Raw genomic sequence first — 25,551 nt, forward strand, 5'->3', positions numbered from 1 at the left:
ACCAACATCAGCCTGTTGTAAGTTCTATTTTTTTTTTACGTCGTGCTCTATACAAGAAAAGCAGAAGTTCATGTGTAAAAAAATAAAATAAAATAACAATAATAGTAATTACGGGACCAGTGCCACATGACAGCAGCAATAACAGCTTTCAAAATCCTTTGAGTGCAAAAGTCTTACTTGTTTTATGAGCCAACACATGGAGCTAGTCTTAAAAATAAAAAATAAGAATGGTTTCTTGCAGTTCAGATTTCATAAGAAAAAAAAATTGCATCTTTAATTAAGATTTATGGGCCTCAGTAGGGCCCAGCAAGAGGAGAGAAATGGCTCAAGAGTGCAAAAACTAACAGTTAAAAATGGGGAAATATGATTAAGGGCCTTTAATTCCTCCTGCCTCTTTTTCAGGGCTTCCAGTGGCCCCAGGCAAAAACCAGGCACTTATTGTCTTTAAAACAGCATTATTCTTGGCATAAAATGTTTATGCTAAGAATCAAGATGAAACTTGTAAGGAATAATAATATCAACCTTACTTGAAAGGCTTCTCTTGCTAGAAACAATATTTATTTTAATAAAAAATCTTAAGAGGAAAAAATATGCATAAAAGTTTATATATAAGGGAAATGTATATAAATTGATATCTTGCCTGGTGTTGGTTTAGCATTATTCAATTTTCAGAGTAGCATATGCTGGATCTTGCTGGATCTTGTTAAAAACTTTGAGATGTAGTCAAGGCAGATATTAGGATCTCTACTTTGAAGATGAAGATTCTTTTCTAAGATTTTGGGTTACTTGTTCAAAGCGTAGAAAAGGACATAAATAAAAGTTTGATTCTAAGTTCAGTGTTCATTCCACTGCAGCATAAAGCTATTCCTCTAAGAATTTATCTGTGCATGTTATTTCTGCATCATGTATACATTTTTTAAGTTTCATGAGGGACATTTCTCAAAAATGTTATGAAGAAACCTTAATATTATGTATTTCAATATTGTAAATATTAAAAATGAACAACAAAGATATCTGGTGCATGGATATTAAAATGCGATTGTGGAATAATATACACTTAATTTGATATAGGAAATAGAATTCATCAAGTTTCAATCTACATCTGTCCTCAACACATTGAAAATCACATTTGAGAACAAGTCATTCCAAAAATATTTGTAGTCATTATTGCTTTCACCATCACAAATACAATAATTATTCAATCCTATGTTTGTTATCTTACTGAGAAATGATTCCATCTCCTCTTTCCCCACAAATAGTATATTCTAGGGAAAGAACTGTATCATCATCACTTTTATTCAAGTTGAAGGTGGCAATGCTGTCAGTATATGATTTGTCAATTATGGAGGACTTGCTTTAATGTTTTAAATTGCTTCCTTAATGCTTCAAGACATGTCCCTTTGATCTCATACTTTGATATTAATACATAAGCCATTCCTTTCATGATTGAATAGATTTAATTATTGCTTATTCAACCCATCCTCTCAATTCAAGTTCCAATCCAGTTCTGGCTCTAACACCCACATGACCAACCTGTTCCTTCCAATCAAAAGGAGGAACACCTATGGATATACATATGCAGCACTGGAATTTTAACAACCTCCATTTTGTTCCAAAGATTCACAAATCTGGTGGTCTCTCTTCCAACAACCTCACCTTTCCAGAAAGAGAAGGGAACCCAAAAGGTATATGAAAAAGGCTCTCCAGAGGGCATTCAATATATTCATTACGCATGAAAGCAGTCCTTATTTTCTCACCACTCACTTGATGAATCACTTCCATGACTTTAGAAAATATCCTTATGAAGATGATTCCTAAATCAATTCCTTTAGTCCCAAGACTTCTTTCAAATACTAGTCCTAAGGAGCCATCTGCTTAAGAGACAGTGCCACCTTCATATCTAACTTTCCATGCAAACTCATTACATCTAAAATTAAATTCATGATTGTTGTCCCCTAAATTCTCTTTCCTCAGGTCTTCTAACAGTACTTGTGTATACTCATTCTAATTCCTTCACCCAGAATACCTCCATTTCTACCAATACTCCTTCCATTTTTTAATGTCAGCCTAAACTCCATCTTTTTTTTTAAAGATTTTATTTATTTATTTGACAGAGAGAGATCATAAGTAGGCAGAGAGGCAGGCAGAGAGAGTGAGAGGGAAGCAGGCTCCCTGCTGAGCAGAGAGCCCGATGTGGGACTCGATCCCAGGACCCCGAGATCATGACCTGAGCCGAAGGCAGCGGCTTAAACCACTGAGCCACCCAGGTGCCCCAAACTCCATCTTTTTGATGCAGACTCGTGATCTCTTCAGAGAAAAAGGATCTCAATCACTTTTGAACTTCTAAAGCCTACTGTAATTCTAATTGTTACCCAAGTATTTAAGAACAGTGATCTGTGTGATGTCAATAGAAATAACTTTTTTTGAAGTATCTTTGCTTCAGTTTCATAAATGAAAAAGGTGTTTAAAGGGAGCTGTCTCTAAAGTAAGTTGTGCAAAATGACCTAGTAAGATGCAGAAAAAAAACATTAAATTTTCTATTTAAATCTATCTTAAAATTAGGAAGCTAATTTTCTCTATATTGGATATACAAGTTGCATGTATTAAAACTTGTATGAAAAGGTCTCATGTCCCATGCAATGTGCAGAATTTCTCAGAAAAGAGCAAAAAATTCTTGAATCCAAAAGGTGGACAGTGGGTTCTTCATTCTTCCATTTGCTTTCCAATTAAGGTCAGGCGTTACAGTTCATTTGTGTCTAATCAAGTGGCTTTATGGGTAAGTTGTATATTACTAACTACATTACCTTAACAATAAAGTAGACCTGCTTAAAATATTTCTTTTAAGGTTATTTGGAAGAAATAAGTTAAGTTAATAACAGAAATACAAGCACAAATGAATAATAAGAAAATGGCGGAACCGAAGTATCTATGTGTAGAATAAGCTCTTTGTCAGGAATATTATGAGACAAGAACAATGAGTTACATAATTAGAACCATGGCAACATAGACTTTTCACCTCATCCTACTATGTATAGAGCCTTGAAATATAGCTATTATAGTTATGATGTCATCATATTGGGGGTATATTTTATAATATTGTATATTTTATCTTACATGAGTTTAAAAATTATATTTTAAGTACATTTCTAATGTTCATAATATATCAATACTAAAGTGTCTTTTATATTTTATAAATGAATATTCACATATTATGGGTGTTTTTTGTTTTGTTTCTTTTTATGAATAGAGATGGACAATTACATAATTCAGAGACCACTGCCCTGGAGACCTGATTTCCACACCAAGGGCTTCTGGATAGTACATTGGTAGAGAGGTGCTGGTGATGATGGTAGTAAAATCCCTAGTGTCCCACAGAGATTCAGGTTGATTGGGCTATCTGGTGTTACAGGAGAGAATCTAGTGCATACATCAATGCCACCACTGCCACAGATCTCAGCCATAAACATCCTATAGGAAATTGGCCAGGCCTCAAATGCTGAAGCATTGTAACAACTTAATACATTGAATTCTTGGCATCCATATTTTTTTACATGATCCCAGAGCAGTAAAGTTAGACAACTTTAAGAAAACCTAGAACCAAAAATGTTCTCCACCTAGGCCTGCTCTTCCCTATATCAAGAATCTAGTATCTTGCCACTACCACTTCTTCCTTAGCTCTGACAAATTTTATCTCTTGGGATCTTTTATGATCTCCTCTTTCCTCTAACTATGATCAAGACCACCCTATCAGACATATTCTAATAACCATAAACTTAAAGGGAAATAGTAGGACTCTCAATTCCTTTCTATCAAGGGTCTTAGCTGCCTCTTTGTAGTTTTACGAATTCAAAAATGTAAGGAAAATGCTGTCTTCCAATCTCCACATAACAAAACCTGAGACACAAATGAAAATGAGAAATTTAGAAGAAGGCAGTCTCTTACTTCCTCCACCTATATCCTCAAAGTCCCCAAACTCTATCCAGGCATTGAACCATTACATGGATTTTCTCATTTTCTTAATGATAATTCCATAGAGGACAAGGGAAAACAGCATAATGTAGAGGTTTGAGGCACAGGCTTAGGGACCAGAAGGTCTGGATCCATCTCACAATGCTATCACTGACCTATTGTGTTGACATTGGGCAATCTACACAGTCTTTCTGACCTGTAATTCTTCCTTGCTGGAGGAATGAAAAGGAAACTGAGGCACTAGAATTCAATGAGCAAATTCTTATAAAATACTTTGAACCAGATTATCTTTCACATGAAGGTACCTAGCAAATGTTAGTATTAAAAATTATTATCATCATTATTATAAATTTTCTACTTTCCAAAAATTCAAACACCATGTGTTGTTCTCCATATTCATCTGCTTGATGGTTAAATTAAGAAATAATTGAATGAATGATGCCTTTTGTCTATTATATCAAAATCGATTTAAAAGTGTGAATTTCTTTCCATAAGCATAATATAAGTTCCACAATATTAAAATTGTCCCTAGTTTGTATATCTTCTCCACAAGGCTTCATAAAACTGCAAATATTTTTTGTTTCTCAAAAAGTATAGGATAAACACACATGCAAAATAAGAAAATACCTGCCAAACAGCCAATGCATAATTTTCCTTGGTTGCCTTCAAATTTCCATGACTTTAACCAAGAAAAAATAACAACTGATAACAGGAATCTGAAAAATAACATGTTCCCATCTCTCCTATGCAATTTTTAGTTGCCTTGTATTGTCTGTCTTCTCTCTGGATTTATCTTTATTCCACCAACATATTTTTACTCATCAGGGAACTCCCAGGAATAACTTCAGAAGAGATCTTTTAGACCTGCACAGACCTATCACCAGCACTTACATGTGGGAAACCTCTTACAGCGACGTTACTGCATGGCCTCAACTAAAAAGACATAAAAACCAGAAATCTTCGGGCTTGATCAGAGCCCTAGAGACACACTGGCACTAAGCTGAGAGTAACTGAAAAGGTGAAGACATTGCAAAGTACAAGAATGTTAAATACAAAGAAGAAATAGCAAAAGAGAAAGTGATCAAGATATTCAATATCATGATATGTTGCCTGAAAATTGATTGTTTCTTTCCTGTAAAATGTACTCATTCCATGTGATGTGACAGCACAGAATGAAGTTAGGAAAAGTATTTTTAGAATGCAGAGGAGAAACATGAGCTTATAGGTAGTCTCTGGAAAGCACACCTGATGTCTGGATAGTGCATTTAAATATACACCTATATGATCTCAGTTGTTATATCATTAATAATATATGCCTCCAAGTCCATGGTAAAGATACTTAAGTATCTTAAAGCAACAGTCTTGAAGACACTAATAAGAGATTTTTATTTTCCATGTGTTCATGGTCCCACATCTGTCCACCACATGTTGGTAGAACCATATTCCCTCGAGCGGAAGGGACCAAATGTCCATACTGCCAGGTTAGCCAGAGCCAGGAAAATAAACTAGTGATGTGGTTATCCCCTTACATTTGTTGTTGTTTTTTTTCCTTAGAGCCGTTTGGTAATTGAAACCTCAAAAGTAATCAGTCTATTAGTGTATCAGTCATAATGGATTAGTAGTGTTATGATAACAAACATCCCCAAAAATCTCAGTGTCTGAGAACAGCAAAGTTTCATTTCTTGTTCATACCACATGTCCGTCTTGGATGATCGGAGAGCTCTTTTCCACCACATGTCCACTTCAGGCCCCAGGCTGAAAGAACAACCACTACCTGGATGTTGATAGCTACAATAGCATTGGGAGAGGATTCTCTGGTGGGTTTCATCTGTCCTGGAAGTGACATACAATTCCTCCTACAACTCATTGGCCAGAATTAGTCACATGACCCCATCCAACCGGTAAGTTTAATATTCACATGTGCCTCAAAGACAGAAATAAATAGTTCAAATATCACTAAGAACTTCTTCAGTTGGCAATGATGAACAAATGTCATACTATGAACTTAACACCAAGGGCAGGAAGGGCTGGAGGAGAATACAATCTGATATTTGCCCTCTAAAAGATAGCAATCTTTTGAATCTTTTTTGAGAAACAGAACATCCAGAAAAGTAGCAAAAGCTAACTAGTATTGAAGACCATTTACAATGAGAAGGAATATGAAACCCCAAATTCTAGAATGCCAGGATAGCACATAATTTCCCCTTTAATATCCTGCAAACTATAACTGAAAATTTCAAATTATACCCTTTAGATCATTAATGGTTCCATATTCCATTCTTAAATTTATTCAAATTACTCTTTTCTAAAAATCATTATGTTACTGGATAGCTTTCTCTTCACTTCTAATATAATTAGCAAAATTACTACCATGCGGAGATTTTATACACACACACACACACATACACACTAATTTATACACCTAAAAAGAACTAATGAGTAAGGAAAAACAAGGGAGCCTTTCTGAGAATTCTTTTTTTTATTTTTTTAAAAGGTTTTTATTTATTTATTTGACAGACAGAGATCACAAGTAGGCAGAGAGGCAGGCAGAGAGAGAGAGGAGGAAGCAGGCTCCCCACGGAGCAGAAAGCCTAATGTGGGGCTCGATCCCAGGACGCTGAGATCATGACCTGAGCTGAAAGCAGAGGCTTAACCCACTGAGCCACCCAGGTGTCCCTGAGAAACAATTCTTGACAGTGAGATAACCTGACTCCCAGCACAAATACATGTGCAAGATTAAAGTTTGTAGTTCTGCATCACTACTAAGTTTTCCCTGTCGGATTTTGGGAATCATTTCAAATAAAACCAAGAATACTCAGCTTGAAATCACTAAAATATAAGTGAATTTGTAGAAAGGAGTGCAGTTTTACCCCAACTGCTCTTAATATACTATGTTCCTTGGGAAAGTAACATTTATTTATTAAGTTTCATCATATGTAAATTGAGTAATAAACTATATTACATCATCTCGAGGGCCCTTTCCTGAGCTTGTATTTCATTCTAGAGAAAAACTGCTATAGTATTTCAAAGATAGGCAGAGAGGTCCTTATGCAGTCAATGGGAACAGAACAAGTCTGACATAAAATCATAGAGGTCATAAATAATAAACAGCCTCTTTCCATTTATTACACACACACACAATTCAGATTCCCTTGCATTCATACTATTTTTTTCATTCTAAATTCACTCCTCTAAGGGAGAAAATTTACAATCATTAACTCACTTTTCCACTTTCAGATGAAGGAAAAAGAATCAGATCCAGAAGATTATACAACTACAAAAGCTCTTTTTTTTATATATATATATAAAATTAGGATGCGCTGCTTACCAGAGGCATGGTAGATGTTGTGAAATACTGAAAAACTGTATCCCAAATGTGTCCAGCATATTCTGACATTCAGGAAACTTACACACATGAATTAATTCATGATGTAAAGCATATTTAAGGAAAATCAAGTGAGATTGTGTATATACACACATACATATATACAGACTACTGACTGCTGAGATACTCCAACGAAAATCATGAAACAGACTATGATTAACATATCTTGAAGGACGGGTTACATGCCAGTAGAAGAGAGAGGTAAGGAATGAAAGAAATTCGATGGTCATACTTGCTGAGTGAGTAATATCTATAAATATATTTATTTAAGAACAAGTGGAGGGACTTCTTTCAAGCAGGATGGAATAGCTTGTGGGATTTCCCAAAGAATAAATAGAAAAACCTTGTAAACATTAAAAGCATATATTTAAAGTGATCAGGAAGCTTCTGATTCAACGATCATTAGATGAATCAAGATTATAGAGAGTGAGAACCACAGAGAGATGAGCTGGTGATCTATAGCCACTCTTTCCCTAGAAACACTGATTGATTCTGGAAACAAGAAAAGAGGAGGAAGATTCAGACAAGGCATTGTCTGGTCAAGAGGACCTCTACTGGGGACTAGGTAATGAGCTGATTTGGTGGTCTCACAGCATTGAAGAGACCATACTAGAGATTTGAGAAAATTCATACATACCTGATTTCTCCCTCAAAATATTTACTAAATTCTGAGGCAACACAGGGTGGAAAGTTAAGAAAAATTAGGAGCCTCTGAAAAGCAGAGCAGAACTCCCAGTAGTAGGGCAGTTTATGTCTGTCCTAAAGACAGAAAGATGAGTTCAGAAACCAGATCTCAGCTGACAGTTCTTCAAGGGTACACCCTAGGAGAGGAGTGAAACAAGGCTGATTGCACCTTCCAAAAACTACAACCCGGCCTCAGTTGAAATCAGTCCCTGACTGGAATAAAGATGATCGGCCACCACACAGAGGAAATGTTGAATCCTCTCAGAAAGAAGATATATGGAGTCACTAACAGCGTTTAAACACAATATCAGGCATTCAGTCAAAAATTACTAAGCATGCTAAAAACAGAAAGATATCATTGAGGACAGTGAGAAAAAATCTAATAATAAACTGGTGGGTGATCTAGTAATGCCTTTGGAAGAATAAAAATATTGATGTTAAAATGATAAATATGTTTTTAAATTATCAAAGATATAAATAAAATGGATTAAAGGTAGAAAAAATCTCCAGAAGTTATATATTAAAAAAATCAATAGAAATTCCAGAACTTAAAAATAAAATATCTGAAAATAAGAATCTAAGAGATAAGTTTAAAAATCATTAAAACACAGACATTGGATAAGGTAGATTAGATATACATATACAGAGACATGGATAAAGATTAAAATATAGATATCATCAAAGTGAAGTTCAGGAAATAAGAATGGAATATACAGAAAATAGTTATGGAGCATGTGAACCAAGCAAGAACAAATATAATTAGATACTCAGAGGAAAAATAGTGAATAATGAGCAAAACAATATTAGAGTGGAATTGTCCACTCTATTTTTACAGTAAACAAATAAAAAAAATTTTAATGTGTCATTTAAAATTATAATGGCATCAAAAACATCAAATACCTAGTAATAAATCTAACAAAACATGTGGAAGATGGAAACACTGAAAACTATATTAAGAAAGGAAAACTATATAAATCAAAGACTATACCATTATCATGGATTGTGAGAACCAGTACTATAGAGATATTAATTCTCCCAAATTTTCTAGAAATTCACATTAATCCAAATAAATTACCACATGGTATGTTCGAGTATAAATTGACAAGCTTGTTCTAATTCTTTTTATGGTCATGGAAGGGCTAAGAATAGCTTAGGTAATCTTGAAGAAGTATAAATCCTCTTCTTGGTCTTCAGCTGAAGGACTTATACGTCCAGATGGCAAAACATATTATAATATTACAATACTTGTGAAAGTGCACTTTTGGCAAAAGTATAGTAAAACAGACAAAAAGTAGAACAGAATGGAGAATGTAGAAACTGACCCATATCTAGAAAAATCATCTAATTTATGACAAAAATAGGATTACATTACCTTAGGAAAGAGGCCTCTCAATAAATGGTGTTTGCAGACAAAATATACATTATAAATAAAATATCAGTGCCAGGGGGCGCCTGGGTGGCTCAGTGGGTTAAAGCCTCTGCCTTCCGCTCAGGTCATGATCTCAGGGTCCTGGGATCCAGCCCCGCATTGGGCTCTCTGCTCGGCTGCCTACCTCTGTCTCTGTGATCTGTCTGTCAAATAAATAAATAAAATCTTAAAAAAAAAAGAATTAGTGCCAGATACATTACCTATCTCAATGTGAACAGAAAACCAGTAATTATTTGGAGGAAATCATAGGGAGATATCGTTATGAGTTTCAAGTAGGCAAAGATTGCTAAACAATCTTACAAAACAATAATTGTTTTTGATTGCTAAACAATAATACAAAAAGAGCTAAAATCAAAAGAATGCTGATTTTTTGTTTGTTGGTTTTTGAGGGGTTTAGAGGGGAGAGGTGGGGGGATGGGTGAGACTGGTGGTGGGTATTAGGAGGGCACATCTTGCATGGAGCACTGGGTGTTGTACATAAACAATGAATCTTGGAACACTGCATTGAAAACTAATGATGTATTTTATGGTGACTAACATAACACAATTAAAAAAAGAAAGAAAAAAATTTTTTTTAGATTGGTAAAATTTAGGTTATTTTCTATAACCATAACTGAGACCTACATACTTTAGACTTGAAACTAATTCATTTTTTTTAAATTTTAATCTCTTTATGCTCAGTTAAAAAAAATTAAAATAAAAACACAGCATGCACAAAAAAAAGAATGCTGATGAATTGGACTTTATCAAATTTAAAATTTCTGTCTACAAAGAGAAACCTTTAAGATTTAAAAGGAGAGACATTGAGTGAGAAAGTATTTTTTTTTAAAGATTTCATTTATTTATTTAGTTAGTTGAGAGGGAGAGAGAGAGGGAGAGAGCACACAAGTGCGAAGAAGGGGTAGAGGGAGAGAAAGAAGCAAACTCCCAGGAGCAGGGAACCTGACTAGAGGCTCAATCCTAGGGCCCCTAAGATCATGACTGAGCCAAAAGCAAACACTCGAAGAACTGAGCCACCCAGGTGCCTGAGAAACTATTTTTAATACATCAATCCAAAAAAGACTCATTCCAAAAGAAAAAAAAAAAAAGACTCATGCCAAGCATACATAAGGAATTTTTTTTTAAATCAATAAGATAGCAGAGGGCACGGGTTGGGGGTGCGTCTGGCTGGCTCCGTGGGTAGAACATGCAACTCTTGATCTTGGGATTGTGAGTTTGAGCCCCATGATGGGTGTAGAGATTACTTAAAAATAAAATCTTAAGGGATGCTTGAGTGTCTCAGTCCTTTAAGCATCTATCTGCCTTTGGCTCATGTCATAATCTCAGGATCCTGGGATAAAATCCCACATCAGCCTCCTTGCTCAGCAGGGAGCCTGTTTCTCCCTCTACCTGCAGTTACCCTGCTTGTGCTTTCTCCCTCCCTCTTTCTCTCTCTCTGACAAATAAATAAATAAAATCTTTTTAAAAAATAAAAAAATAAATAAAATGTTAAAAAAAAAAAAAGATAGCAAGAGAATGAGCAAAAGATTTGACAAGGAACTTCTTAAACTCCAAATGTCAGAATGATAATTTCGCATATGAAAAGGTGCTCAAGTTTATTAGACATCAAGATATTGTAAATCAGAAAAAAAAAAAAAAAGATATTGTAAATCAGAACCAAAATAAGACACAACACAGAATGGCTAAAATAAACGATGATGACTGGAACTCTCACAGCACTGATGGAAGTATGAATTATTACTAGCCACCCTATCTGCTGTAATTAAACAGGTACATAAAGTTCAGGAAAAGAACACTGATTGTTAAAAAAGTAAATTCACATTTTTAAAATGACTCATTTTATTTTAACATAAGATATTATTACAACTTTGATGCTTTAGCACACAATCGCCTAAAAAATCCAAATATTTATGGATGTATGAGTCAAGTGTTTCTCATGCCAACTGAGCAAAAAAGCAGCATTCTTAGTATTCATGTGTTTGTCTCCCATACTGCACACATCCCAGGGGTTCTGTCTTCCAACTCAAAACGTCAACCACCATTATGGTATGTGTTATTGACAGAAAAAATTTTCTGTACAGTATTCTATGTGCCAGGAATAAATGTTTGCAGTGGAAATATTTTTGCTTTTTACCATTGAACATAATATATATTTTGTCCGGGGCCCATCTATCCCACCAATATTGTATGTTATAAACAGCTAAGTTGTTCTATTCTATGATAGTGTCCCAAATGTCCATAGTAATAATAATCATCCAACAAATTATTAAACATTATAAAGTATCATGGTAGTTATCATTGAGAGTTTACCAAGACTTCGAGGTGTTAGTGGAGATCAGAGACAACCATACTTTACCACCACTCAGCAGTGGAAACCAATGACCACATGAACAATGAATGTCCATCTTCCGGGCCTCCTGGTGCTCTGCCCTTTTCCTCTTCCCATCTTAACTTCCCACCAAAATTCTATGACATTCTGTATTATCAAATAATAATAATAATAATGATCCACAGAAGCTATTGCTTTATCAGTAACACCAACAATATGAATTGAAGCTACAGGGAACTAATGTTTCAGCCAAGAGAGGGCTGAATCTTTACAGAGGTCTCAGTTCTCTTGGCTTATGGAAATCAATACTTACATTCTGTTTGGGTCAAAGAATGTCTTTGCATGTAAGACAAATATGATTTTAGTATTGCCCTCATTCTGTAACCTCTTTTAAAATATAGACAACATTTAAAGGAATAATATACCCAGTTCTGAATACTTAATGTAAGTTTGATTCCCAGATTGCTTTCTCCTAGAAGGAATGACATCCTAAGATCACAAGTCCATGAGAATGATATATGAACACTCACATAGGGGACACAGAAATTGAAGAGTGGAGGGATAAGTTGGAAACACAAACATCACCTCCTTCAAAATTATCTCAGGGACCAAAAAAATAGAAAAACACAGATTGCTCTTTCTTGCTCATGGCTGCCCCTTGAACATAAGAAGCCTTCCCATGTGGTACTGGGGTTGACATCAAAACGATAATAAAAGGATACCGAATCCCTTTCTAAGCCAAACACTGACTGTTAGGCCCCAGGAGCTCAGAAAAGATGTGAGAAAGAGAGACTTCTTCTGTCTCCATTGAAGCTGGAGTTTACAGCAGCCAAAGTCATTTTACCCCATATTTGGCAAAGCAATCCAAAGGCTGTATCCAATCCTGCAGCTAGGCTAATCTCAACTTTCAGCACTGTCTGCAAACAGATTTGGGAATTGCCAACTGCCTGATTCCACTGGCCTGGGAAAAGTTCTTTAAGCTGAGCGCTGCTCTGTTCTGTATTTCAGTATTGTCTTTGGGCTACTAGGTGAAACAGTTAACACCAACTGGACAGGATTTAAGAAGTGGCACATTGGCAAATTTTGAGGACAGTAAATTCTCTATTAAAGTGTAGTAATGACTCTTTACTTGCTCTTAACATCTTTTAGTGAGTCAGTCAGCTCTGAACATTGAGTTAGCGAGTACACCCAGCCCTAAGCGACACACCCAAGGTTATTACTATTGAAAGGGGAGAGACAGTGTGAAAATACTCTCCAGGGCGCCTGGGTGGCTCAGTGGGTGAAGCCTCTGCCTTCGGCTCAGGTCATGATCTCAGGGTTCTGGGATCGAGGCCCGCATCAGACTCTCCGCTTGGTGGGGAGCCTGCTTCTCCCTCTCTCTCTCTCTCTCTCTGCTTACTTGTGATCTCACTCTGTCAAATAAATAAATAAAATCTTTAAAAAAAAAAAAAAAGAAAGAAAGAAAGAAAGAAAATACTCTCCAAAGAAGAACCGGTTTGTGTGAAGCCAGGCAAAGGCTCAGCATCCAGTCTTAATACTCTAGTCTCAGTACTCCGGGTTTTTGGTGAAAAAAGCAAGTAGGGGACAACAATAACAAAAAATCTGTGAGAGGAAAATTGTGAAAATTTTGGGTCCTGACCCTTTACGATCTATAGAGAGGCATCCTTAACGTAAAGAGAGAACTCAGGCCCATAAGAGAAGTCAGGCCTTAGGAAAAGTTGGCAGGACTGCATTCTCACAGGGTCCCTAGCACAAGTTCCCACGACTTTTTTTTTTTTTTTTTTTTTTTTTTTTTTTTTTTTTTTTTTTTTTGGTAAGTTCCACTCTACTTCTGGCTCCGTGATCCCAGACATGCCGATTCTCGCTAGAATGGGGTCTTCTATTGTGCGAAGCAGGATCTGACCCTGACTGAATTCCCACTCCTGCTTTGTCTTTGTGGCCAAGTTTTGCCTTCTTGCCCAAGTTCCACCATCCAGTGTTTGCCACTTCCTACTTTTGCCTTTGCTAGTCCCATCCCCTGGAAAGACTTTGCCTCCATCATCAGCTCAGATGGGAGTGCACCAGAGAACAGCTTTGCTTGCCTGGAAGTTTTCACGCTGCCCTGAATTCTATAGGACTATCTTGGGAGCTGGTGGGCTAGAGGACGGGGCAGGCCGTGGCGCCAGAACCTCAGATAAAGAGAAGCTGTTCCAGTCTTTAGGTAAATTGAAAGGGCTAAAGAAGAAGACACGATCATAGGGACAGAGCTCTGTACCATCCACAGCAGCCCTGGGCACCAGCAGAACCACCTGGAAGCCCCTGCCAGTGCACACCTCAGAGCTCATTAGCATTTTAAGGAGACCTGGAAGCTTCAGCCTCCCAGTTGCAACATGATTTCGACTGCCAGCTTAAGGGAATCAAGGTATTTCCCTCCCTTTATTTACATGTAAAGCAGAAAGAAGCACAACAGTTACAAGTCCTAGAGCCCCCCGAGAGGAAGGTGTGATAATCACAGGATAATATTATCCCTCCAGAGCAGCTACTAGGCTCATCCAGCTGTTGCCCTCAGCTAGCCAGCTGTTCAGGGGACTGTCTCATTTGGGGTGAAGGTGGGAGATATTTCAGGCTTGGAGATAATGGAGTGAGGCAGGAGGGTGAGAGGTGATTGAAGTTAAAGGTAGGGCCAGCACACAGGTTTGGACCTCAGGCTAATCCTTCAGATCCTTTCAACTGACAGTGATTTTTTTCCTCATGCTGGAAGAGGACAGGAGAGAGTTTTCCTCTAAGAGTCTCCAAAGGAGGGCAGAGAAAGAAAAGCTGTGAGGTGCTCACCAGGTGGGAAGGAGAAGGAACTCTCAGCTGCCGTTTGCTGAGTTCGAATATCCATCCCTCTATGTGTTTGCCTTATAATTATGATGCCCACTGTGATGGGAGGAGCCACCGATGCTATTGCCACAGAACTTCAAGAGGGAACCAGACCCTGGTCTACCCATTGGTCTGAAACTGGAAAAAAGACATTACATTCCCTTATTAGCCGAGCCTCAGTACAGCTCAGAATGCTCACACTGAGCATTTTCTTCCCTTTCTTCCTCTCCCTCCGCCTCCTCTCCCTCCTCCTCCTCCTCCTCCCCCTCCCCTTCTTCTTCTTCTTCCTCTTCCTCCTCTTCTTCTTCTTCTTCTTCTTCTTCTTCTTCTTCTTCTTCTTCTTCTTCTCTTAAGATTTCACAGAAAGAAGAAGAGAGAGAGCAAGCAAGGGGAGTAGCAGGCAGAAGAGGGAGAAGCAGGCTCCCCACATAGCAGGTGGAGCCCAATGTCGGACTCAGTTCCAGGACCCTGAGATCATGACCTGAGCCTGAAGGCAGTGGCTTAACCAAATGAGACACCCAGGTGCCCAGGCATTTTCTATAAAACAAGTGGAAAGAGAAAATAATAGAAACAGCTTTGTTAACAAAATAAAGGTGCATTTTGCTAACTAACTTAAAGTTTAGTCATAGATGTGGTTGTCCCTATACCTTTTACTCATCTACTTCCAGCTGGGAAGGCTACTGAATTGTGGCAAGCCTCTCAGACCACCAGTCCAAAGCAGAGTTTGGTTGGCATTGTCCTTGAGAATAATGGGACATAGTACCACAACCACTGGTATTATTGACCCAGAATATGAACTCCCATAGATTCCTCTGGCCATGAGCATGCTGCACTTGAAGTCTCCAGTCCCAGGAAACTATTTTTTGTTATCTGCCCTGCAGGAGATCTTTCTTTATCTTTGGAATCTTGAATTATCTTTTAAGTTGCCACTTTCACACCCCCTGGTAGTCTCTTTGACTTCTGTATTTGCAATCACTCCTCTAAAACAATTTTCTCTGTCTGGGTGGCTTGTCTGAAACACCTCCACCTGTCTGTCATTAGGCTTCTTTACCTACTGTTCCAAGCTTAAAGCCATGTTTAGGGCTACTGACAGTCATGTGGGCTCTGCAGCTTTTACAATTATCTCTAAAGTCTGTGTGTCTCAATCCAAGTGTTTATAAATGGAAGGATGTCTCTCATTTCATATCATTACAAAGTAATAGCTCCACTCAACCTACTTTTATCTAGCACCCACTAAGATGATTCTCAGATTAAGACACTAATAATTATAGGAAGACTTCTCTTTAGGATATACGGAGAATTGTCCCTTCCTCAGTGGTCTCTGTGCTTTCAAAGGCCCATGAGCCTAGTGCATATTGGGAGGGTTAGGGAAGAGAGGTGATATGGGGTTGTTATTAATCAGGGTTTAGTGAGGGAATTTGTATCATCACAAGTATCATGGAGTAAGGAATTTCCATAAGGATTAGACCTTATGTAATTAAGGTAATCACTGGGGAAGTAAAGGCTTGGAGTGGAAGGGTCAGAGAAAGATTTTAACTAACATGGTATGCTTGAATGAACTGGAGCTTGCAGGAACATCTGGAAGTTGGGAGGGCCTAGCTGCTGCAGTCTGACTGTGAAAAAGGCTGTAAGTCTGCAGAAGGCATTTGGAACTATGTGACTACTGCCTCTATGAGTTTGCAAGAAAGAGTAAGATGGCAGACCATGGATGCTGTTGGTCAGCAAGGCCACCAGTTGAGATCAAGATCAAATTGGAATCCACCTGCAACTCTGTATCTCTTTCATCACTTCTCATTGGCAACCATCTTCAACTTCTGCTTCATATTCCCTTCCCAAATTTCATACAACTTCCTTTTAACCCAACCAGAAAAACCTCAGGCATTCCGGAAGATTCTAGGAAATCTAGTTTCCGGTATAACAAAATTAACAATAGAAATCCAGCATATTTGTATCTAATCTGTAGCCCCTCCCCACTCTCCCACCACCATCATCACTTAGGCAGAAAGTGGTTTCCCCCAGAGATCCATAGTCCTCCTACATCTAGAACACCACTTCCCTTCTGTGATTGACATTTGTTTAAACCCAGATTTCACCTAAGTTAAATAAACATTAAGGGCACAGAATATGTAGATATATGGTGTAGTTTTCCTTGAGAGGTTCATTCTCCTGGCACAGTCTGGCTACAGGTGTCTGTGGGATATGCCCATCAGACATCCAATGGGATATGTCTAAGGAATATGGCTGCCAACATAACTTTATCTGGCCTGATCCCCATCCACTCACTTGCACTTAAATTTCCTGAATTTTTTTCTCCTGAATACTCTTAGTGAACCAAAGAGAGGATCTATAGTGGGCTCTCTGCTAGTTCCAAGTTTTAAAGTGAGGGACAGAATGAACTAATTGTTGTCCCTGCAAACAATTGCAAATGCCAAGGCCAAAATTCAGGAGCAGTTTATGATAAGACCAAATAAACTAGACTTTCTTCCTACAAAGTTCTAGCAGGCTCCATCCCTTCTCACCATGACTTGCTGTAAAATACAATTCTACCCCATGGCTGCCCTCATTCTGTCATATCTGAACTATATCTCTCGCTCCTTTTTATTTCCCAGTTTACCCAGTCCCTTTCCTTCTCTCCTATCCTCTCATCTTTTCCTTCTCCATTTCCAGAATACACAGCCCTTGAAAAATCCCCTATGAAGTATGAATACTGTGTTTCTTACTGTAACCAGTGGATCACCTGTTTTGCAATCCCCATGATTTTAATCAAGAGACTCCGTGTCCCTGGTTCAGGCCTACTAAATCAGAACCAGGTGATGGGTCCATGAATCTCAATCTCTAACAAGCACTCTAAATAATTCTTATGCAGACCCAGTTTTTAAAAGCGCTGCACTAAAGGCTTTAAGGGAACAAATTACTGTTATTAATGGTTAGTTCCTCTTACCTAATCCTTACACCATGAAAACAGTTTACCGTCCTTTTGTTTAAATATCTTCTAATTGCATTTTTCAATATGTTGTGCTTCTGTTGAAAACAGGGTGGAGGATCCAAGAGGACTAGCATCCAAAGACCACAGTCAGTTGGAACCAGGTGTTACTGGAAAGGGGTCATAAGGAGATGGTGCTGGGTGCAATGGAGGCCGTGAGGGGATGGCCCACACTGACCGTGTTCACTAGAGAATGGCCCGGGCTTCACTCTCTTGCTGTTTCCCCCATAAGATATTTTCTGCAACTTTGGAGATGATTATTATGTTCTGTTCTTTTTCTAATTGTCCAAGTTTCCTGACTTAGTCTGCTCAGGCTGCTGTAACCAAATACCACAGATGGGAGGGCAGAAAGCGGGGAGGGGCTTAAACAACAGAAACTTATTTCTTTTTTTTTTTTAATATTTTATTTATTTATTTGACAGAGAGAGATCACAAGTAGGCAGAGAGGCAGGTAGAGAGAGAGGAGGAAGCAGGCTCCCTGCTGAGCAGAGAGCCCAATGCGGGGCTTGATCCCAGGACCCTGAGATCATGACCTGAGCCGAAGGCAGAGGCTTTAACCCACTGAGCCACCCAGGCACCCCCAGAAACTTATTTCTTACAGTCCTGGAGGCTACAAGTCCCAGATCTGGATATGGAAGCATTCCATTTCTAATGAAGCCTTTCTTCCTGGCTTGTGGACAGCAACCTTCATGTGGCCTTTCCTCTGAGTGCACACAGAGAGATAGAGCTCCTGTGTCTCTTCTTATAAGAACACTAATCCTATGGATTAGGACCCCACCCTTATGACTCATTTAAATTACCTAAGGTCTTATCTCCAAATGCAGTCACATGAGAGTTAGGGCCTTAACATATGGATTTGGGGGAGATCCAAACATTCAGTCCATTACTCTGAGCTTAATGCTAGAGCTCCAGACTAGGTGGGTGGCTCTCAGACTCAAAAGAATCTGCAGAGGACTTTGGGCATAAGACAATGGGCTCATCTGAATGACAGACTCAGAGCCTCCTTGTAAGAATTCTTATTAACATGATGCACATTATCACTGCATCCATCAAGACTTCCATCTCGTCATGGAATGCTTCTCTCAGGCATCTCCCACAGTATCACCCTGGCAGGCCATTCTGTTTGGAGTAATGGTGACTCTCTGTCCTTTGGCCTTGGCCTTGGCCTTGCCCTCTCTCCCAAACTGACAGGAACAACTACTGCAGGGTTTCTCAACCTCAGCACTGTTAATATAGAGGCCTGGACAATTATTTGTTGTGGGGGACTAGCCTACATTTTGCGGGATGTTTGGCCTCTACTCACTGGACGCAGGTAGCACCCCTTCTAGCTGTGACAACAAAATATGTCTGTAGACATTGCCACATGCCCCTCTGGGGACAAAACTGCCTGTGGTTGTGAACAACTTAATCTGAACATCAGCTTCCCCATTTTACCCTCATTTCTAGGGACTCAAGTGCCCATTCACCATAAATCTTAAGCCTTAGATAGCCTGATTCCTGTTCTGTTTTTATCACTGTTTATCACCAGGACTCTAGGAAAAGTATAATGGTGTGTCAGTCTTCTCCTTCTAATGCTGCAAAGTCAGAGAATTTACGACCAGGCACACAGCAATGCAAGAACTTAGAGAAGTGATTTGCCTTTGAATATTTTCATTTATAAAATGAGGGAGATCTGATTAGGGCTCGTTAAGTTCCCTTGCAGCACTAATATTCTATGAAATGTTCCAATTTCTGTGTATAACATCAACAGACATTAAAAACAATTATACTTCTGATCTACAGTCTGGATAATTTAGCCAGATCTGAGAGCCAGATTTCAAGGATGTAAGAGCAATAAAAGTGATAGCCCCTGATCTTGTAAGTACCTGGTGGGTTGGTCAGGAAGTACTTGAGTATTACAAATGACAAAGTTTAGTAGTTCTCAAACAGATGAACAAAGAGGGAAGACTCCACAGAGGAGATGGGAATTAAGCTGAGTCTCAGAAAACTATCAGGATAAGGAGAAAATGAAGAGTGCTTTGAGTTACTTGCATTGGATCACAGCTCTGACTGTGTATTAGAATCATGTGGTGGAGTTGTTTTGTTTTCCCCCTGCTCAGGTATCATCCAAAATTCAATCTCTAGAGATGAGGCATGGGCATTGGCATTTTTTTTCAAAGTTCCCTAGGTGGTTGTAATCTGCAGGCCATGTTGAGAATAACCACTAAGCTAGGCAAAGCAAGATGAGCAAGGCTCTCATTATTTTAATATGTTATAATAACACTTAGCACCTGCAAGGTCTTTCATGCTCTTGGCATTTAACTTGAAACATATATTAATTACTTACCAAAAGAAAATCCCAAAGGGCCTTTCCTTGGCCCTGACTTTAAGCAGGAGCAAGAACACCTGGGGGCTCTACGGGTGCCTCTGTTGGCAAATGCTCACACCTGTGCTTCCTCGCCCACCCACATGGCAGTAAGAATGAAAGCTCCTTCAGTGCCCTCCAACAGCACCCTGCACGTACACACACTGCAAGTGTTTAATCAGGGTGCAGGAAAATGTATCCGTGCCTCTTCATTTTCCCGCAACAGATGGTACAGTAGTATGTACACTATTGTCCAGTGCATTTTGAGTGGCTGGAAGAAGAAATAAAGAAATGAAATAAATTCAGCCAAGGATACCAACTCAGTTTCAGTATCTTCTGCATTCTGGAGATGGGCTCACTGATTCTCTGACCTCCCGGACTCTAGCTCTGACCTGCATAGCCAGGTGATACCTTCTTGACCTCTAATGTCTTTACTTTCCACATTGAACTTGATCTCTTTCCTATGTTCACCTATGGAGTGGGGACAGGATCCTCAACCACCCCAGTCCCTCAGGAAGCAACCTCGTACCTGGCAGACTTTGACCAGGCTGCCAAGTTAGACTCTAGGCATGATCTCCACATCTGTCAGAGCCTCTGTATAGAGGCTATATTGAGCATCTATATAGAATGTGCGGAGAGTATACTTAATACACAGGCAAGATACTCAAATTTCCACTTTGAAACAGTTTGCCCCAATATACTGAGGGATGCTATGACAAATATGAAAACCAAGACATTCCTGCTTATAGCATTTGTATGACTGCTTCATGTACTCATGCCGGCTTTTCTTCAGAATTATTCCACAACTTTCTTCCTGGAAAAATAAGACTTTGTCTTTCTCTTTTTCTCTTTTTTGTCACCTGAATCATTAAATTTGGTGACTATCTAATCTTGTATTTTCTTTTGGTCAGGTGTGTTATCCTTGTCACCCCCAAAATTATAAGCTTCTTGAAGATGGGGGTCGTGTCTTTCACTCCTCATACCTCCAGCATAGCAATTAGAATGTGAACTCTGAGACAAGGGACTGGCTGTCTTATTTACTGCAAGGTCTTCTTGGGTTTCTTTTAGTACATGAAACACTTCCTGAAGTGTGACAGACAGCAAGAACATTTGTTGTATATGTAGGTAGTAGCATGAAGATGTCATTTTACCATTCAGTGTTTACAATTGCTTTGACTTGATAATTTATAATGATTCTTATCTCTTTTCAAAACCAATCATGGACAAACCTCTAATTTAGGCTAACCGTACCATTGGGAATGTTCCCCAAGTTTCCCTTCGGTACTTTTTCTTAACAACCCAGTATCTATATTCCTGCAATTAAATCTGGCTATGTAAACTTAACCCCTACATGAGGCTGATCTTACCCTGCAAAGTATCACTTTGAGATCACAATTCTAAAAACACACATTTTTTTTTCCCTTTCATCCCAGTAAGATCCACTACATGCTCTGGCTTAGCTCAGCCACGTTTTGGAGAGAAAACAATTACATAGACAGCATGTAAAACTAACAGGCCTCTACTATATTTCACAAAGCATCTGCATTTTTTTTTAAGATTTTATTTATTTGAAAGAGACAGAGGAAAAAACAAGTGGGGGGAAAGGGACAGAAGGAGAAGTCGACTCCCCACTGAGCAGGGAGCCCAATATGGGCTCAATCCCAGGACCCTGGGATCATGACCTGAGCCAAAGACAGATACTTAACCAACTGAGCCACCCAGATTTTTTAAAGATTTTTTTGTCTTTTTTTGAAGATTTATTTACTTGCGAGAGAAAGAGAGCACAAGCAGGAGGGGCAGAAGGAGAGGAAGAGAGAATCTCAAGCAGATGTCACACTGAGAATCGAGCCCCACACGGGGCTTGATCTTACAACCTTGAGATCATGACCTGAGCTGAAACCAAGAATCAGACGCTTAACTAACTGTGCCATGTAGGAGCCCCAAGGTCTCTATATTTTCAAAAACATTTCTTAGCCCAAAAGAAATCTTTGGAGATGGGAAAAAAGTAGTAAAGAATTGTAGACTTACCACATTTTTGGCTAGAGATGCTTTTTATTGGAAACTATCCTCTATTATAACTGAGAATCCCCTTATTTTGGTCCTTGCTGGATAATCAAAGGCAACCACTGTCCCTAAATTTCAAACTTCTTATTGAAAAAATGACAGTATTGAACCACAACATTAGTTTTCAAATACACGATCTTCCATTTCTCTACCCTGGGATGGGGTGTTACATGGGGCAGCTAAGAGAGACTAGGACTCGCTATAAGGACTCAATGAATTCGCATATGTTCTAATAAATTAAATAAGTAACATCTCAACAATATATTTTAATGTATATATATTCCATTATGATTTGCCATATACAAATTCATTTACATAAAACCTTACGGAGCTTAAAGAAAACCTTATTGAATTTGAAGTGTTTGCTGTTATGGTAATACTCCCTCACAGAATATAAACTATACTAACAGATTCCTGTTCATCAATATTGGGCTCCATGTCTGAAGGGCCACTCTAAATCCTTCCAATTGTTTCAAGGAAGAAAATAGAAGTTACTCTGGATATACAGAGTTTTATATAAGAATCGTGGGCTTACCCAACTTTTAGAAGTGTTTGGAGAACAGAGTTCATTGATGTCAAAGCTGAAGATCTCAGCCTGAATCCCCCAAAGCCAACAATTCAAAAGAGCTTGCCAGAAACTCTATTCAATCCACAGGAGTCTTCATGAAGCTCCCACCAACAATCTCAATCTGTAGCAGTAAACAGTGGTTCTCAAGAACTCACCAGGAAACTGCAGATCTCACATTTACTCACATATCTGACAGCAACAGCCTCCAGAGAACAGTGATTTCTCCTTTTCTTTTGTCTTCCAAATCTATGTAAGGGACAAATGCTAACCTAAATCTATATATGAGAGAGAAGATCCTGGGAAATGTAGACTTTGGATTTTCCTCTGCACTGCAGAGGAGACCTTAGATAGGTGTGGTATTGGTGCCAGGTTTTCAATAGACAGTCCAAGACTATAGACAGAGGACACCATTTGTCAATCCAGCATTCATACATACCCATTTTGCCCTTTAACCTTCAAATATTAACCTCACTTTGACCTACTGTAGTGCAATTATACATCATACAGGCAAAGACTTTTGCTCACTTTTTGCTCAAAAAGTAGACACAAAGCTCTACATGTCATTTAATCTTTTGTTGTTGTTGTTGTTTTGAGAGAGTGAGCACAAGCAGGGAGAGTGGCAGAGGGAGAGGGAGAGAGGGAATCTTAAATGGGCTCCATGCTAGGTGTGGAGCTCAATCTCACCACCTCTGAGATCATGACCCAAGCCAAAATCAAGAGTCAGATGCTTAACCAATGGAGCCACCCAGGCAACCATGTCATTTCATCTTTCAATAATGCCCTTCATCTTTAAGCTCAGACCAAATTTCCATTGTGATCTTGTAACTTTAGCCCTGAATTATAGGGTAACCTACAATTAACATATATTAGAAATTGGAGATTGGTATAGTGAGAGGGAAGAATAGGTAAACATGTAAAGTGCATAAAAGCAAGGAATAAAATATGCATAACCACAAAAGTTCTCATTTTTGCCACTAATCACATAGCCAGAGTTGACTTAATAATTTCCTTCTTACACTACACTTTCCGTGTTTCCTTTTTCCTCATTCAGAACCCTGGCTGGTTATGAATCTTTATCTGATGGAGTACTCCATTACTGGATGTCCAAAAATGGTGGTTATAGAGGTTCCACTGAGGGAAGGGAAATAAAATACAAATCTAAGCTACATCTATTTTAGTGAAGATACATTTATTACTCTTTGTAGGGTGAGGAGGTTCAATCTAATCACCTGTCCAAAACCACATAAGAGTTTCACTGTTGATCTATAGGCAGTTTTGGCATTCAGCTATATAGCAGCCAGATCATCCTGAATGAATAAAGGCCATGTTGTTGAGCTCATATATAACTCCACCCCTGGACCCACTATGGGCCCAGATTCTGTTCATGAATTTACTGAGCAATGACTGAGGTGTCAGGAAAGAGGCTAATTGATAGAGCTGCGTAAGTCTGCTCACCCACCTGAATTTTGGGAACCTCTCACCTGTAGTATTTGGCGAGCATTTAATGGGACATAAATATCGCCTTATTTTCTGTGCATTCTGTGAGACCTTCCACAAACTTCTCCACACACTTTGTTATAACCAACATTCTAATCTTTTTCCTACTAAGTCCATGACCACCTGGCCTAATCATGACTGAATAAATGTGTATCCTTGGTCATCTTTCCTCTAGGAAAAGTGAACAAAGAAGTGCAATACTCTTCACCAATATCCTCAAATGCTTTTCTGAGACTGGCCATCGTACTCACTCACCCACTTTTGGATGGTGCTACCATTTGGTGCAGAATTATCTATAAAAGAGTCCATTTTTTTTTCTTCCTTACCCAGCTGGAAATAGGGAACTCCCCATAGAGCAATATATGCTGATTGAGGAAGATTTCAATGTAGCAAAAATAAATGCAATGAAAGTCTATATAAATTGTTAAAATTACAATGACACATTGAAGCTCCTAATACCAAAGGTGGAATCTATTTTCCTATTTCTGGACTCTGGGCAATCTTAATATCCTTGTTATGAAATAGAATGTGGCAGAAATAATTTCGTTTAAGTTCTGAACATAGGCCTCCAGAATTCTCACAGAAATAGTAGCATTTCTTAGAACTCTGTAATCTTCATGTGAAAAATCTTGGGCTAGCCTTATGAATAATCAGAGATACATAATACAGTCACTTCCAATGCCCCAGCTGATAACCTGTCAACAGCCACAGAGGTGAGTGAGGCCAATCTAGATCATCCAGCTCTCTGCTGATCTGCCAGGTGACAGAAGACATTTGAGTAAACCCAGAAGAGATCAGTGAAGTTGTCCCAAACCAAAAATTAATTAATTAAAAAGTCCAAAATAACCTTGCTCCAAAATCCTAAGGATTTGGTCTATAATTGTCCTGTTGATATTACACAGTATCCTCTATCTCCCAAAGATATTTTGAGTACCACTGGATCTGCTTGGCCCTATAGCTCAAGAAGTAGAGCACCTCATGTCTTCTAGAAAGCTTTGTCTTTATCTGGGCTCATCTCAAAACTGGTAACAGGTAAACGGGTCCGACTAGAAGATTAGCATGCACTTGTGTATCTATTATTTCTACAGTTCAAGGCTCACAGGTGCTGTGCCTCATTCTTAGAGGTGATAGGTAAAATACATAGCAATTTTTTTCTCCACTTCACTTTGTAGAGAAATCTTAATATGCCCCATACCATTCAACACCTAAAAACTTCCTCAAAATGGGAAATAACTGAATTTTTATGGGCTTAATTTTCCACCTTCATGACTTCCATATCATTTGTCAAGGCATCTAGAGTATTTCCTGCATCATGATCATCATTTCCAAGCACCATCATGTTATTTGTGTTACAGATTAGGATCATTCCCCCCAGGTAATGGTGAGACAGTCAAGGTCCCCGCATGCTACATTGTGACGATGTGTTTCTGAGTTTGAGGTAAGACAGCGAAGCTA

Source organism: Meles meles, chromosome 12 (assembly GCF_922984935.1).
Source record: "Meles meles chromosome 12, mMelMel3.1 paternal haplotype, whole genome shotgun sequence".
In the NCBI taxonomy this organism is placed as follows: Eukaryota; Metazoa; Chordata; class Mammalia; order Carnivora; family Mustelidae; genus Meles; species Meles meles.